Raw genomic sequence first — 13001 nt, 5'->3', positions numbered from 1 at the left:
ACCTACCTCATTTAGCTCTTTATGAATGTACTCATAGTCACTGAGCAGAGGTTCAGTCCGTGAAGTTTTACAAAGAAGAAAAGTCTACCTCTATACTTTGTTATTTAAGAGAGACAAAAAGAATAGACTCTTCAGTTGATATTTGCACAGGATTAAAGGAATTCTTGCTGTGCATTTTGAAATATGAGTTAAGTGAACCTCCTGAATGTTGTTGCTGAGACAATACTCAGACCGCTGTAGAGGCTGCATGATTTATTCTCATTAGAAGGCTTTGCTCAGAGAGGAAACGCGGGAAAAGTAGTGTCCTTTCATGTTTTTTAGGCTAGTTTGTTGTTTTTTTTTGCTTCTGCATTGCCCCTCTCTCTCTTTGTGGCTCTGCGGAGTTCGTAGTGTCATGATAGCCTAAGAAGAATGCGCAAAGCGATGCCAAACTTGATAGAATCAACATTAGCTCAGGTTGTGGTAGGACTGATTTAAAAATGATCAGTACTTTTCAGGCTCTCTCTCTAGCTTCGCTGGCTGATTGATTAATAGTGGATGCTTATTTGATGAATTTACTGATGAGCAAAAAATGTTAAGTTTAGGAAATCACCTCCAAAATAATCCCTAAAATGATCCCTGATGTAAAACCTGTAATATAATGATCCAAAGTGTTTGATTATCCTTACACCCCTGCCCCAAAATCATCTCCTAAAACTGGATTAACTAATGTTTTTGATAGAATAAGATAACCTGTGGCATAACTATCCAGTCAGTTGCATGAACAACTAAGATGCAAAGATTAGTATGCAAGGACAGCTGTGTCTCCTCCAAAAAGGAGGACCCACCACAGGATTTTGGAGATGAATTTGTCCAAGATCTAGATCTATTAGTGATCTTAATGTAGAGATTTAATCATAGAATTGAATGCCATCTTTTTCAACGAGGCGTGTGTGACAAAAGCCTCAAGAAGTAGACACCTAATTTGGCCGTCCAGAGGACATTAATGACATCAAATTAAAGGCCTAACTCAACAATCCTTTGGATGTAGATTGTGGTTGAAAGCCACACCTATTGGCTCTTGGGGCCTAGGATTTAGTCCAGTCCAATGAGAGGCCCTGCCCTATTTATTGATGCTTGGAGTAGGAGAGACCTCTCCAGATCGAGCGCTAGTAGACCAATCCTCTAAAGATGAAGGTCTATAGACCAACTACTAGAGTCAACCAAAGTTAGAATTTCTGCACAATGGCCAACTTTAGATTTGGCAATTAAAGAAACAAAAAAAAACCTTTTTTAAAGACTTTTTCTTTTTTAAATAATCATTGTTGCCGGGAAGTCTAAAGTTCACAAAACTCCAGAGTTCATAGCACTGTCCATGTCAGGCTTAAAGCGAGTGTGCTTGGGTCACAGTTTAATTGTGCATGAGTACTTTCACATCCTGCTAAGACAAGGCCCTCGCTGTGAGAGGCAGGTTTTGAAAGATCTTTTCGTCTGTCTGTGGAGATGTTAGTGTAGAGAACAGACGATAACCGCACCAAAGAAAAAACCCTTTCTACCCCTTGCATTTTTTTGCCTCATCCCATCTAACAATGCCCCAGATCAGTACCCCATGTTACCCCATTAATATTATACTGCCCGTAGACTCAAAATAGCATCTCAAATTATCTTTTGTTTCCCAAACTAATTACTCTAGAAGCAAACAGATGCTAATTCCTCGTGGCTAAAAGCATTGTGGGAGCATTGTGGGGTTTTGAATCCCCTTGCCCTTCGTTCAATCTGTGTCCCACAGGTAGCACTAGACAATTAAGGTTCTGTTAGCCACTTCCTTAGCCTAGAAAAAAATCTTGGGACCTGTGAAAAGATTCACCGACAGGCTCTCACCTCTGAGATGAGGGCCCGTCTGCACATGATCAGGATCTACATCCTCATATCTCAGATATCCTTTTACCTCAACGGTCGTTTTACCTCCCTTTTCTTTTTTCTTGTATACCTCAAATGCAGAATACCTCAAGTATGTCACTCATAGCTACTGTGCATTTTAACATTCAAATACCTCAACTTGTTACTCTCGTTCTGAATACCTCATTTTTACTCTTTTTTTATTTAAGCATACCTCATCAGATATTTATACGTCACAATATATACCTCATTCTTTGACTCTTCTTGTGTTACAGTACAGTACATGTCCCATAGCTCTAGGACCAAAGATCATGGTACTGTTTCAAACCGAAATATGAAAAATTGTATTATGGTCATCTTCCATCTTGCAGCCCTCAACATCTTTCGGTTTGTTTGAATCTACTGTAAATTGCCTGGTTAACTTTGCCTTTTTTTATCACCAAGAAACCAAATATTCAGATGAAAGCATCGTGCCAAAATGATCTCGGAGAGTTCTGTGCCAAACAGAGTTGGCATTTGGACCACATGTTGTAGACGACAAACGTCACTGGACCATTATATCAGAGTTACAAATGTTGAATCGGAGCACCTCAGGATAAATCCTCGCTCTCTGATTGGATGCACTTAAGAGGGCTGGGCCCCAATTATCTTTACCTCATGATGATGAACATGCCGATTCCACTTGTACTTTTGTTACTGTGCGCAAGGGGTGAGGGGAAGAGGAAACAGCCTCTTTTAAAGAGTTAATAACTTTAGCAGTCCACCTTTAAACGCACAAGAATTACCTCTAATTTCAGCACAATTTACCGTGATTTCAGTGTGGATTTTTAGGATGCTTGATGACGATAACTCTACACTCAACCACCCAGACTGTGGTTTAAACAAACACATCAAAGGTCTATTATTTAAGTGGAGCTGTTAGCACATTAATTGTGAGCCAGTTTGAGTCCACAGACCCTGCTGCTTTGAACCCAACACCTAGTTTCACCTGTAAGATTGTTTTCTTTTTTTTTTGCTTTTCAGTATTACTCTGTGAAATGTTCATTCATGTCTGCATCAGTTTTTTTTTAATTAAGATTGCAGAATTCTATCTTTAAGATCCTTAGGTCTTCACTCTTAAAGAGGAAAAATGTATTTTAAACCTTTATTTGTTTTGTTTTTTTCATTTTGTTGCATGCTTTAAAAAGTCCTTGTATTATACTGACGTCTCTCAGATAGGTGTTGAAAAACTCAGATGGGGTGGGTAGCTGACTATTGGGATGGTTTTACCAAAATATATACCCAAAGATGTGTATGTGTGTGTTAGGATTTGCGTTGGATGGAATTAACATTTGACCTTTGCGATTGTATTTCCTGTTCTCTAGAGGCTCTGCAGAGCACAACCTGTTCAGCCGGCCATGCCTCAATTCCTGAGAAACTATAGAGGCAGAGTTTTATATGCAGAAGGCTAGCGTGGCCCTCCACCATTAGTGCTTAACTTTTCTTTAGATCCAGCTAATATTAATAATACCAGTAGACATATTAACATATTGTCCATACTCAAACCTTGGGAAGTTGTAAAAGTTTCCTACTGGGTATAGTTTTACCTTTCCAACAATGATGAATCCATAAGACGGCCATTTTGTGTTGGACCTAGTAATGGGAACTCTCTTCTCTCACTGTCATGTGAGAAGCAGCTAGGTTTCTCCAGCACAAAACTAGCAATCAGCTTCCCCTGCTCATCTTTACAAGAGTCCAGGAAGTGCGGCGATGGCTGGTGAGCACGTGATCGGTTGACTGCACTCCTGTTAGGCTGTTTTGTTTTTTTGGGGGGGGTTTTGTTTTTTATTGGGGCCCCTGTGGTTTTTGTCCCCCATTTTATTTCTGGCCTCTCACGGCTTAAAGAGAGAGAAAAAGCAAAGCTGCACCAGGTGATATGTGCAAGGTCATAGACCTCCTTTTTAATGATTGTATACTCATAAAGAAAGGAAAAAAAAAAAAAGTTGGAAAATTTGGAAAGGAGAAAAAAAAAAAAAACTCAGGTAGTTCTCGGCAGCCCTGCTCTGCAGGTGTCTCATTGAAACGTTTCCCGTAGTGATGATGTAGTGATTTCTTCCCCCCCCTGTTATGACCTCTCAGTACTAGTCTGATTCTTTTGTGTGTCCATTTACATATTATAAAACAAATTATTTCTCAATCTGAAAAAAATGATGATTTCGATTAGTTTCCCCTGATTACATTTAGTTTTTGCTCTTTTTTTCCCCCATTTTTTTCCCCTTTTACAAAAAAAGTACAAATACTTCACACCACTTGATGCTCATCGGCCCTTTTAGAATGTATTTTGTGAAGAAAAGGGTTGAATGGGATCTTGTTGATGCTTACTCACTAAGAGCCAGCTGCTGGTAGCAACACAAGACAGAACAGAGACCACAGAACATTTTTTCTCTTCCATCTCTTGGTGCTAAATGTTCCACACCAGCAATACTTAGACTAATAGGTGGAATCATGTGGTTATAGTGGAACATGCAGCACCGTGTCCATAAACCAGCTTTTATAAACATCCTTCGAGGTTGGGAGAGGCAAACAGCTGGCTCATCTTGTCCGAACTCTTGTCTCCGTTCTGTCCTGTCCTCCTGGCAGCCGGCTCCGTGTGTGTGCAGTGGGCGCTGTGTTTGTGCACTGCATCTGTGTTTGTCTGAGCAGAAATCCACTGAATGTATCCTCCTCACAGTCCCAAGAGGCAGGGCGAGCCAGCGTGGCCAGCTGAGTTTAGATGGGTGCTGCCAGTGCTTCTTCACCCAGGCCGCTCTGTGTGCTTGCGTGTGTGCATTTATCGGTCTAACCTTGTGTATGTGCGTTTGCCAGCACACTTTCCCTCCCTCTTAAAACACACACACACACACTCACACATTGCACTGAGTGGAAGTGCAGATGTCAGGTCTTAAGTCTAAATAAGGCAGAGGAGACTATAATATATTGGCCACCTGCTGCTCTCTCTGTACTCTGTGGACTTTAAACATTTCCTATGCAGTTTTTTGTTTTTGTTTTTTTTGTTTACACTTAAATAAAGTTGTATTTCTTGACTTGAATTCATGACTCCTTTTTGCCCTCCACCTGAACAATGTTGAATATTACTGTGTGTTCCCTTTTAAAACTCTGGGGTAACAAGTCACATGCGTTCCACAAATATCTTCACAGTACATGAGTGATGAGTCTCTGTCTGGTTTCCCAGCAGAGGGGGCATGACCACACAGTGTGAGTCCACATAAATGACACAGTAAACAGATAAACCTGCTAGTTAGGAAAACAAACGCATCCTGTGTTACCTCAAAGTGAGTCTGAAACTGGTCGGGATAGTCTCTTGTTTGGTTTTACTGGGAGATGAGAAGCGAGCAGCACTTGTATCATAAAGTAACGAAACTTGAAGTCAGACAGAAAAATGTCTTTTTTTGGCCTACAGCTCTCGTGAGTATGTGTGAGGAGCAGACTCCGGAGAGCTTTGTGCAATAATGCAGAAAACCTACATTCAAACAATAATACCCAAGGCAGTAAAAGAATGTCACCCCCCCCCTCCTTTTTTCTCCTTAATGGATTTGATGGCTTTTACAGGAAAGAACCAGTTTGTAAAGCTTTTGAGGTACATTTTCCTGTAGAACAATGATCTGTAATTGACCAGAATTAAGGCCAGTTTCAGCCTGCAGTCAGCTGACCTCAAACCCTGCTAACACATCTCACAGCTGTTGAAATAGCAAATGATAAACAAGGAAAACAAGCTGTAATTGGAACCAATCAAATCCTGAAAATCTTTAGCGTGATTACTAATAAAAATGCTAATAAAACATTCTTGATTTGCAGGCTTAGTCATATGAGAAGTGTGATCTGATAAAAATGTGTGTTAGATTTTAGATGTTGGACTTTTAGTCCTCAGTATATGGTTTCCCTTTGTTGCAACATATATATTTAGGACTGTTTTAAAGCACTTAGAATTTTATAGGGTGACCCTCTGTACATATAGTAAAAATGATTAGGTACACAGTGGGCTATCATCCCCACCTAGTGGAGACCACAGGGAAGAACGCTTGAATGTCTTAGGTGCCATAAGAGAGGTCAAAGGTCAACTTCTTGCTCATCTTCATGTCAGCTGGGTACATAAGAACTCTCTGAGGCACAGCATGTGTCCCTGCAAATGATTTTAATATGTTACATTTTTAGTTATAAGTAAACTGTTTATCTCTTTGCCTTTATTTTGATAGTAGCTGGCTGGGAGGCCAATAGGAAACAAGGAGAGAGAGGGAGATGATTAAAAATGAGCCGCCAGGACATTCAGTGTTGTCATTGGACATTGTTAAACATGTATGTATGGGCACAATGTGGTGGTTATGTTTACGGTTGCTTACTGTATGCTTATTTAAATAACTGATAGCACCATGATCAAAAGTGTTGTCAAGGAAAAACTTAAAGCCTGGTGTGACTGGAGTTAGTATTGCTTAAAAGCTACAATACTGCAAAGTCTGAATCAAACAGATCTGCCACATAGGCAAATATAGATCATGGGTCAAAGATAACACCACACTGTCTAATCAAGGTCAGAATGTTTTAGCTTCATCCTCACCAACCCGCTTCACGTGTCAGTATCATCGACCCTCTGTCAGATCAAATTGTTTCACAGGACTGTGACATGACAGCTGACATGGCTGCTTGCAATCATGCCACATTTTCATGCGACATGGATATAGACAATAATGCTTGCAGGACAAGTACAAGATGAAGATACACACACGATCCCTGATTCAGCATATGAAGTGCAGAAGAGATGTATTTCACTTTGTAACTGATGAGAGAACCACAAAAGGATGTGCCCGTGTAATTGTCACAGTAAGCCCCATGAGTGATTACACCTGTGCTTTTCCTGCTGTGACATATCTGAATGCAATTTCTTTTGAGAGTAATTATCTACATACAGTCGGCCTTTTTCACAGCACAAATTTTTACTCATTATAGTAAGAAAAGCAGGTACTAATAACATTAACAATGGCGCTGTTCTGTTGTAAATCTCCCAGTGAGGCATGACAGTGTGACAGTGAGCTAGCGTGCACCATACCAGGACAATGAAAGTGAATCAGCTAAATGACATTCAGCCATCATTAATCTTATAATTAACACTGGTGTTTTTCCTTCTGTGACATGTCAAGAGGTCTCCTGTGAAAAAGGCCTGTTGAGCATCTCCAATGAGTCACATTCCCAGTAAGCTCTAAGTTTAATTGATATCGACCAGACCAGAGTCTCCCCACATGGACAGTAAAGTATATCAGGGATGGACTCAGTTGTAGTTCTCTTCCTCCACAACTTGATGTCAGCAGTGCAACATTTTACATCTACACAGAGTGCTCCACTGTGGGCTAATTATGTTTCAATAGATTTGTGACACATTTATGGATGATCTCAATCAGATCAAGAGGAGGTTGGGATGCTGTGTGAAATGACACATTGCCCACATTTTGATTGACATCGCTTTCTGGGCATTCACTCAACACTCAGGTGGAGAGAAGTTGGAGGCAGTGAAGAGTCGTGAACTGCAGGATTGTACAATTACAAATTACAAGACACAACACGGCACCACTGATTAAACACAACAGCAGGCTGGTGGGACCTCAAATATCTCCTGAGCATGGGGGCTTAAGATAGCAGGAGCAGAGGAGCACCTGTATGTGCGAGCCCCTCCAACAGATGGCTGGGAGGTTCCTTGGTTGTATATTTGCGTGGATTCCTGCATCTCCTGTGTGTGTATGTGTGTGTGTGTGTGTGATGCTCTCAGAGGGGCCAATTAGCTGTAGCAAGCTGAGAAGGCACCAAAGAACTCAGAGATCCAGATTGTTTCGCTTTGGTGGTGGCACAAACTCCGGCTTCTCTGCCAGAATCAGCCGAGAGCATCAGTCACCTTTAGTCACCAAAGAGCTGGAAAAGAGAGAAGGGGCCATGCACAGAAGCATTTCAGAATTTTTCCAAAATAAAAAGTATTTTTCAGTCATGAGAAGCCTTCATGAACAAGTTATGTAAAATATGTGCTCCGGCATGTCTAAATGAGCCTGTAGACCTGAAGACACTTTGGAATAAATACTATATATTTTAGTTGGGGTTTTTTTTTTTTTGACTGAAAATTAGAATGCAAGACCTCGCTGGCTGTCTCCACCTGAGATTCGGAGGCGTTGGCGGATTTGTCCGACTTGACGTAGAGCTGAGCAGGCTGCTGACGTAGTTTCGATATCGGGGTGACGAGGGCACAACGTAGTCGAGACTCCAGCAACAATGTGATCCCCTGAAGGGGCTTTCACATCCGATAGAACTCTGGTCCTGAGGAGAGTCATTCCTCAGAGTTTGAGGGGGCGTAAGGGAAGAAAGGGTTGAGATGTGTTCAGCACCAGAAGGGAGGGAAAGAGAAAGAGAGAGACATTGATTATGTCTTGTATTTCACACTCTTCAAAGACTTTTTCAAGCATATTGACTTCGGCTCTCAGTCAAGAGATGTTTATGCTCCATCTCATCACAGAGACAACCAGAAAACAACCCGGCACATGAGATAATGAGGTTTTTCACCCAAACTGAAAACAACTTTTTTTTGTTCTTAGACAACTCTCCCAGCATTTTTTTGTCACTTCACTTCACGTAACACATTCCCGTTCATTTTACATCAGCTAGAACTCACTCAGTGCCATATTGTTAGTCAATCCCCCCTTCGTGCCTCAGTGTCATGTGATGTGTGCTGCCTCCTTCATGCCTGTTGTCACACCAAGAACATAACTGTGGACAGACATGTACAGACAGATTCAGCTCAGCAGGGAGCTAAAGATAAGGTGTTAGTATCATCATTATGTCTTACAGCGACTGTTGTTTATTCTTTTTTGCTGCTGCTGGGTTTGGATTTGTTGTGAGCCATGTAATGACCTCATCTACTATCCATCTCCCCTCCTATTATCCATACTTTTCACATGTATTCTGTTCTGATGTTTGTTTTTTTGGTTTTTATTACCCATGATTGTACTCCTATCAGTGTGGGAAAGCCTAAGAAACAATATATTTCTATTAGTGGTAGATATCAGAAATGAACATCCACTTTTAAACCAATCCATTAGTCTCAACCACATGTGCAGACATTCACATTCATACACAACCACTTCAGGAGAAAAGTGTGTGCATGCATCTACACATGTGCAGACACTTCTCTACTTTGGGTGACAATGATACTCAATGGGGGCAATTAACTAAACTCTAAAGATGATGTCCACTTTTCTGAGAGATGACACACTGAGTCATACTTTCGCTCATTTTCTTCCAGGAGACAGGAGCTCTGCTTGATAGTTTTTTGGCGGACCCCTTTGAAAACAAAGAGGGGAGGGTTGCGTTTTGGATGACGTTGGTAATGGGTGATGTAGCAGCGACAGCAGCAGTGCAGTGGGGACATGTGGCTACTTATAGCGGTCGCATTACCTGAAGTCCTCTGATTAATTTCTTCCAAAGACGAATTGGATCATGACATCTTAGTTTCCTCCCTTCCTGTCAGGGAGTCATGGCAACCCCACTATAGCAGCGTCGTCAGGCAGAATGTGATTGAATGTGAGTAATGTGAGGGGTGGGATGGAGGCGGGGTGGGTATAAACCAATGATAGGATTAGAAAATCACCATGGCCTTGTAACCTCAAGTTTTGTCTAGACTGACCAGTACTCTATCTAGTCATAATGCATCAGAGAAGTTTATTGAATGCACGCACATATACACACACACACACACACACACACACACACACACACACACACACACACACACACACACACACACACACAAACACACCTGAGCAGGCCATTATGGTGAGCAGTGGACTGATAACCATACAAAGCGACAGATGCAAGATGGAGCCATGTAAGAGCTCATTGACCTCTGCTCTGTTCTGGGCGCTGTGTTCGCTGGCACAAATTATCCGCCCATCCATTCCATGCATCCTCCCAGCAAAAATGAGACGATCTCTATCTGTGGATTATCTCCTGCACAGATATAGCCCTCTCCTGTCTGCAAATTTCAGTCCATTCGTGCGTGCGTGACAAAGAGAGAAAAATCCACGGAGGAAGTACGAGAGGGAATAAGAAGGGTAACTTCTAATAAAAGACGGCAAAACGAGGACATATCTTTATCGTCTTTAGTTTTTCAGGTTTTCTGCTCTGGTGGCTCCTTTCTGGAGGCAAGTGAGAAAAGTAGAGTCCCCAAAACTGACACCATGGGTGTGTAAACTTGGAACGATACACAACTGGTAGCTTTTAAATTGTGTGTATAAGGACAGGAAATAATTATTAGAAGAATGGCTATTTTATATTTTTGGCATGTGAACCGCTTACTGAGATTAATCTAAGCATGGGAATTCATTACAATTAACAAATTACAATATAACAGATTTGTGTATATTTCTTGTTTTTTCCCTGATGGTCTGAATAACTCGCTGCTGCTCTGTCTTGTCTGTCTGAACACTGGAAGTGTGTTCTTTTTGCACCACAACAATATCAGTTATTAATTTGTTTTATCACTATGTGAGGAAATGGAGGAAATGAACATTTGGTGTAAGAGTGCTTGAAAACCTTTCATCTAAGTGGCAGATAATGGATGGAAGGTCTGAATAACTTGCTGCTGAATGGTGCTGCTCTGTCTTGTCTGCCTGTGCGCTGACAGTGTGTTCTTTTTGCATTGCGATGTTATCAGTTACATCACAGTGTGAGGAAATTGATGTTTAGGGTGAGTGTGTGTGAAAAGTATCAATTCCCTGAGTCTCACGGTCAATGCATGAGAGTCAGCAGCCCTGTTAATAGTCACGTTATGTCTAAAAGAGCCGACTAATTTGGCCAAATCCGAATTAGCCGAATCCTGTCTGCTCAGTCAGCTAACGTTAGGCCTGGCTGACATATAATCAGCATTTCAGCAACAGTACAATCCAACTTGTAGCTAATTTAAAGTTGGGCTGGAGTCAGAGTGTCTATGTTCTATTCTCAGCTAGTGACCACCGTTAAATTAAAAGGCGTTTTTCTCACCTTTTCACCTTTTCACCTTTTCAAACAGTCAGATTTCTGTGACAGAGTGTAATTGGCAGCCAAAGTATGCAGAAACAAGTTTGACTGAACCAACTCAGTAGGTGGTTCAAAAATGTGTGATTTTGACTTAGAAGTTAAAAGTCAATATAACCTTTAAGTAATACTTTTAGTTTTTACTTGTACTTTTCTTTTAACATCTGATTAGTTTGTAAAACAGATTAAACTTAATCCATTTCACTCTTACGTTAATCTTTTTTTACATTTTGTCTTTACTATATTAGTCAGTTTTGAAGCTCCATATATTTGAAGTTGTATCAAGATGAGAAAAATGGGGGAAAAATCACTTTGTCGAACTTAATTATACCAGCAGCTTGTTCATACCTTTGTGCTCTAATTTTAAGTATAAATATTCATATATTGATTTTTTTCTTGGCTTCCTTCAAGAAACTCTCCCTGACTCTCCAGAGGGTGATTTAATTTCCCCACATTTCTGTGTTTTTCACTGTTTAACCAGCCAATTTGTCAGTCACGAAACTCCTCATGTTTGTTACATCAACCCCCAAGAATTCAGTCGAGCATAACAGGTGTGCTGCTGCCAATGTGATCACCTTATTATTTATTCATTCTGCGTGTCCATCTCTAACTCTTACATTGTCACAAACTGAAACAAGTGGGAGCTGAACTTCTCTTAACATATAACAGATTTCCCATGTTGCCACGGTGTGAAAAGGTCAGCACACACACGCGCACACACACACACACACACAGGTCATTACAAGAATATATTTCAAACACAGGCAACGTACTGTACATCACCCACGATCTTTCTTCATGCAACATGCTCACTTGTTTCAGTCTGTCTCCACTCCTTGTGTTCATTTCAGTCTCTTACTTCATCTCCCACTCATTCATAGAGCTTTCTGTTTGAACAAACGTACTTCTCCCTCTGTGACGACAGCAGAGAACCCAGTGGTGAAGTGCATCAAAGTTTATTTCATGTTGCGTTTCAAATGCTGAGCTTTTTAAAGGACTCTCTTCTGACTCTTTAGAAGAATGCATGAGACATCTAGGAGACTTGTATTGCGCACACACACTTTAGTGACATGTCAAATGAAGTTAAGTAGTTAAGGAGACGTGTCAATACAGCTGTAGGTGAATGTGGTCTTTTTATTCACACATTTTAAAAAGGAAATAATAATATAATAGTACCCTGCGAATTATTGGGACTCTTTCAGGCAAGCACTGTGAGTTTACCTGAACTCAGATCTTCCATCAATCCTTATCTTTATAAGAAAACATCAATTTTTTCATTTTTTCATATCATAAAACAGAACATGGGTCAGCAGGATATTTTTTTTGTGTCTACCACAGTGCATAGGAAGGAAGTACAAATAACTACAAAAAATAAAAAAATGCAAAGCAAAAAATTCCTTTGCAGCACCCGTCAAACAAAACTAATATTTCTAGTTACCCTGTGTTTGACCAAGACACTGACATTGTGTTTATAGCTCTTTAATTCATCAGGATGGCTGCTAAAGTAGACCGTTGAAAAGATAATGATTAGAAATGGGTGAAAAAACAACAATCTTTCTTGTAATTGTAAATTGCTCATAAACAGATTTAGGTCTCCAGGAGGTCAAAGGTCAAATAGTCTATAGGAGCAAAAAGAAAAATGAAGCAAGTGTCATACTAGAAAATAAAGAACAGCAGCCAATGTTGACCCAACAATTGCACTTATTAATCAAGCATGAATAAATTATTTATTTACCATTAATAGCACCATGAATTACAACTTATAAATGCTTTATAAAGGGTACTTTATTAAAATGAACTATTTCTTTAAATATTCTCTGACTTCCTCACTTCTAGTAGCCCTTCGTGTATCCTGACGTGTTGGCATGGAGCAGCGGCGTTAATGATCGACAGCGGGCACGTGGATAAGGTTGAAGTCTCATTCACAGCCTGCAGACAAACAGCACATTAAGCTGAATGATGTGTGCTCAACATTTAAAAGTCATCTGATAGTGAGATAAGGGCCGGAACAGCATCGTCATTCCTGCTGGATAATGATTTAA

The sequence above is a fragment of the Scomber japonicus genome, chromosome 15, assembly GCF_027409825.1.
Source record: "Scomber japonicus isolate fScoJap1 chromosome 15, fScoJap1.pri, whole genome shotgun sequence".
NCBI lineage: Eukaryota > Metazoa > Chordata > Actinopteri > Scombriformes > Scombridae > Scomber > Scomber japonicus.
This window is presented reverse-complemented; position numbering follows the sequence as displayed.